Source organism: Xiphophorus hellerii, chromosome 10 (genome assembly GCF_003331165.1).
Source record: "Xiphophorus hellerii strain 12219 chromosome 10, Xiphophorus_hellerii-4.1, whole genome shotgun sequence".
Taxonomy (NCBI): Eukaryota; Metazoa; Chordata; class Actinopteri; order Cyprinodontiformes; family Poeciliidae; genus Xiphophorus; species Xiphophorus hellerii.
This window is the reverse complement of record NC_045681.1, coordinates 9,767,954-9,772,904: the sequence shown is the minus strand read 5'-3', so window position 1 is coordinate 9,772,904 and position 4,951 is coordinate 9,767,954.

Sequence of the window (4,951 nt, the reverse complement as noted above, 5' to 3'; positions counted from 1 at the left end):
CCGCGGACCAAACAATGGAGAGCCTGTAAGAGAATTTTATTTGAGATGTTTTGAGCTTGTCTGAGGTGGTTTTAAGAGTCCGAGCGGCCGGTCATCCTCTCCATCCGGCTCCTACATCCTCCTCAGAGAAACTGGAGTACAACAGCTGTGCAGCGGTGGGAAACACTGCGCGCTCTCTCTCTCTTTTCCTCTGTCTCTCCCTCCGTTTCTCATCCACTCCCCGCTCCGGGGAAGCCTCAGACTGTGTTAGTGGGTCCCTGTGCTGTGCGCACAAATAGATCTAACCTTTGTTGTTATTTGTTTCAGTGGTTATTGAAGACATCAGCAGTTCTTTATTAATTTGTGCCACATTTTCCTCCCTGATTGTCCAAACCCTGCTGATCAGTTTACAAACATCCCCATTGATCTGTTGATCCATGATCAAGAAAAAAAATTGTAATCTGAAAAGTATGCTGCACATTTACGTCAGATCTGCTGATACACCCAAGTAAAAAAAAAAGAAAAGAAAAAAAAGCTAACATTTGTGAACAAACAGCACATAAAAAATGAAACACCAAGGCAAGAAGTGGTTGGGTTATAAACAAATATCCCAAACTCTATAAACATCTGATGTCTGAGCTCAGTTCAGTTATCATGACATGGACATTCATCTAAACTGACAAGTTGACTACTGTTTTCTAACACGTGTTTTTATTTTCTTTAAAGAATAATGTCTAAAAAGTAAGACATAAAAGGAAGAAGGCATGATTAAATAAGTTTACACTTTCTATTCAAACAAAGTTCAAGATATTTTACTTGTGAATATGTTTCAAATAGAAAGTTGTGACTCGGTGAGGCTCGATACAAATGCATGTATTGTTGATTTTTATGTTTATATATATATATATATATATATATATATATATACAGTACAGACCAAAAGTTTGGACACACCTTCTCATTGAATTCAATGAGAAGGTGTGTCCAAACTTTTAGTCTGTACTGTATATATATATACCTATATATATATAAAGCACATTGAACTGCCTTGTTTTTGAAAAGTGCTACAAATAAAATTTGATTGATGATTGATTGAAATACATGCCACTCTTTTTAGATTCAATTATGAAATAAAAAACTTTTGTTTTCCCTCGACTCCACAGTTGTACACAACTTTGGGTTAACCTGGTAACTTAAATCCCAACACAATCTATTCAAGTATGTCATAAACAGGGCAAAAGTTTATAAAAATGTTTAAAGGAAATACTTGTGACAGAGATAAGTTTGAGATGCATCTGAGGTGCAACGTCACAGCTTAAGAAATGGATTGTAAAGGAAGGATTAGAGTTTGTTCAGGCTTGATTTAGACAGATTTTGAGAGGATGTGCATCTAATATTCTAATCCCACACAATGACAGAGATGATGACAGAGAGAGTTGGAAAAGGGATAACAGAGTGAAGGAGGTATTAATAGAAATGCAGAACTCAAGATATTGTTTCCATGTCGTCTCTTTCTAAAAATCAATGATTCTAAGTGGAAATGGAAAAGGAAACAGGAGAGTTTCCTATTCAGAAAACTTATTTTCAATGCGGACTAATTCTACACATCACTCTCACAGCTTAGAAATATTGGTAACACTTTATTTGACGGGTTGTGAATAAGACAGTCATGAACATGAGTAAGTCTTCATGAATATTTATGACTGTTGCCATAAAGTGTCATTCGGTAAATCATGACACTTAATACAAAGTTGACATTATTCAAAAGGTCTTTGTTACGACAACTTAACATTAGCCAAGAAATTATGATCTGACATAAATTTGTTATAAAAGTATTACTTATTAAACTTTAAAAATGATGTAGCTTTATGTTATTAAAGCTAAAGTTTAATCAGTAATACTTTTATAACAAATTTATTTGATTGATTTCTTGGTTAATGTCAGCAAAAGTGTGGTATCCCTCCAGAGCTTCAAAATGTACGGAAAACCCGTGTAATGAAGATGAAAAATAAAAATTGTGCTCAGCATTTTGTGCTGTTTAATCTCGACCACAACAGTCTGCAAGTTCAAAGGATATGTTACATTTGTTGCTACGTTGCTCCGTCTATTCTTTTTTGTCTTTTCCAAGAAACTCAAGGTGATATTTTTCCTTCCATTAAAGGAAACAATATTCCTAAAAATAACTTCACTTCGAAAAATCCAAGTTGATCCTTTCAGGAGGAGATGGATTTAAGGAGAGCTCCTTGAAAATAGATTATTGCGTAAAAAAAACATAACCAAAACATTAGAAGCATGAAATGTCCTGAAGATGGGAACGGACGGACATGTTCAGAACGAAACACCACGTGGAAAACGACACATTTTGGGCTTCAATGTGAAAAAGCACAAATCTTTTCCTGAAACATGGAACCCGTGTTCCATTAGACGGGTTCTAATTTTAAAAACAAAATTACCCAAATTACAAATGTTTTTTTTATGTAACTACACACTGACACATCAATCAATCAATCAATCAATCAATCAAGTTTATTTGTATGGAACATTTCAGCAACAAAGCAGTTCAAAGAGCTTTAAATCATAAAAACACAAAAATACAAAACAAAAAAGTGAAACATTACATTTTGCCAAGTGCCACTGTTACTCATCAAAATGCTGGTGAGAGTTTCATTTATTGTGACTCTAAAACAGGCGGGATTTCAGTCTAGATTTAAAGGAACTCAGTGTTTCAGCTGTTTTACAGTTCTCTAGAAGTTTGTGCCAGATTTGCACACAAAACTGTCATGAACTGTTGTGGCGAGTGGTGGTGAGGCAGACGCAGCAGACCCAGGATGAGATGATTATGGTGATTTAATGGTGAAAATGGGCTCAAATCAATTCCAAAGTCCACAAAACCTGGCAGCACAGTAGAGCGGAAGGCTAGGGCTCAGCACTGGTAGCAACAGGCTACACGCATGGACAAGACACATTGACAAGGACCCGACAGAGAGGCTGAGACAAAGGTGACATTAAATACACGGGAGGGTAATCACAGAAACGAGACACACCTGGGAAACAATCAAGGGGAAGACAGGACAACACGAAGACTCAGGGACACAGAAAACTCTAAATAAATACACAGAAAAACACAGATCCTGACAAAAACCAAATGACAAAGTAGCAGAAGGACCAGCACACATGCAAATTTACTCAATTTTAATACGCAAATGGTCAGTGTTAAAGCACGGTGAGAAATATGTGGTAATTATAAATACATTTCAGTGATTTTTTTAGTTAAACTAAAAACATTTTTTGTTGCCTACACAAAATGAATTAGAAAAAAACAGCGGAAAATGTATGAAATTCAACATGCTCAAGCCCTTCTGTTGGACAGAAAGGCCAATAATCTACTAATTTAAGTGTCAGAGAATCATTTCGCCACTGATGTTTCCCAGTTGTTCTTAAAGGGAACAAAGGGTCGCTGGGGGTACAACAGAAGTAGGCAAGGACATTAACCAGGAACACGCTGCGGTCGCGACTGCCGGCTGAGAAATCAGCTGCTCGTTTCACCCCGACAGATCCAAGATGACATTTAGCTGTGAGCGTTCTGCCCTGCATTTGAATAGAGGAAAGTCTCGAGACGCTTGGAGCTCGACTATAATGGCTGATTGTCTGCAGCAGCAGAGGGATGTTCAAGAATGTAAGCATGACCACCCTGCTGGGTGTTGTTCGAAGTCACAAACTCATGGCCTACCTCCATTTATCTTTTTTTTTATTGTTGTTTGAACATTGCGACACGTTAACCCCTAATTAAATCAACCCATCCAAAATGTCAGCTCACTTTTTGTCTCTCTAAAGCTCAAACTCTTTCATGAAGCTTACAGGTCAATTTTAAAGCAAGCACAGTTTTGCAAAAGTATTTATACCCATCGTAGCTACCACAATGTAAATTATTTTGTTACAGACAATTATGAAGAAGGAAATTATTTTTTCAATATATTTTGGGGAAAAACAATTCTGAAAAGTGTGTTTTTTTTATGTTTTACATACTCAGTTGAAATTACGTCTGAATATGATTGTTTTAGTTAAATGGTGGTCAATTCCACGTTGCGTTTTTTAAATGTTCCCCAAGCTCAACACACCTCAATGAAATAAATAGATTACAAGGTCTCTGGAAAAAAGAACCCTCATGATTTACTGATGAGGTAATCCAGCTGATAATCCAGCTGTGTTGGAGCAGAGGAACATCAGAAACATGCAGGATGAAGGCTGCGTCCTCAGTGCTTCTGCTCCGAGCTGTTCCACATTCCCCTGATTAGTTAACCTGCATTCAATGTCACTCTCCACTCTCCCATCAGTGTGTAAACTCACTGGTTTCCATTGTTCTTGACTGGTTGGTTCCATGTCCAGCTTTCCTTATGCAAGATCTGTAAGTTTTCTGCTTCTGTAGTTAAACCTCCCAATAACCTGTCTGCATTTTGTCCTTCTCTCATCCCATGAAGTTGGATTTATACACATGCACATCTAAATTTTATATGTAATTCACTAAATACTTGAACATTTCTGGTTGTAATGAGACAAAGTGAGAAAAAGTGGTGGAAATCATTTTGTAAGGCAATGTAGAAATGTCTCTATTGCTGCTTTAAATTCAGTCGCGATGGCTTGGGTCCGGAAAGCTAACCATGGATTAAATTTAACCCAGTGGGAAATCAGTTTCTTGCTCTGTGTTAAAACAGGAATTCAAAGACGGGATCTCGCAGTGTGTTGCTGCCGTGTTTTACGCTTCTGTCACAACAATCATGAGTCAACCACACAAAAACACACAACAGATTAAGGTTTGTTTCGTCATTTACGTCACTTTATCTAACAAACCCATCCTTCCTGCATTGCTGTTGTGCATTTGTTAAGACATTTTTCACAAAGCGGCCCTCTGGCAGCAGTGAGACCCGCAGTATAACTGGTCCCATGATGCCGCGTTCTGGCTGATATTAAGAGG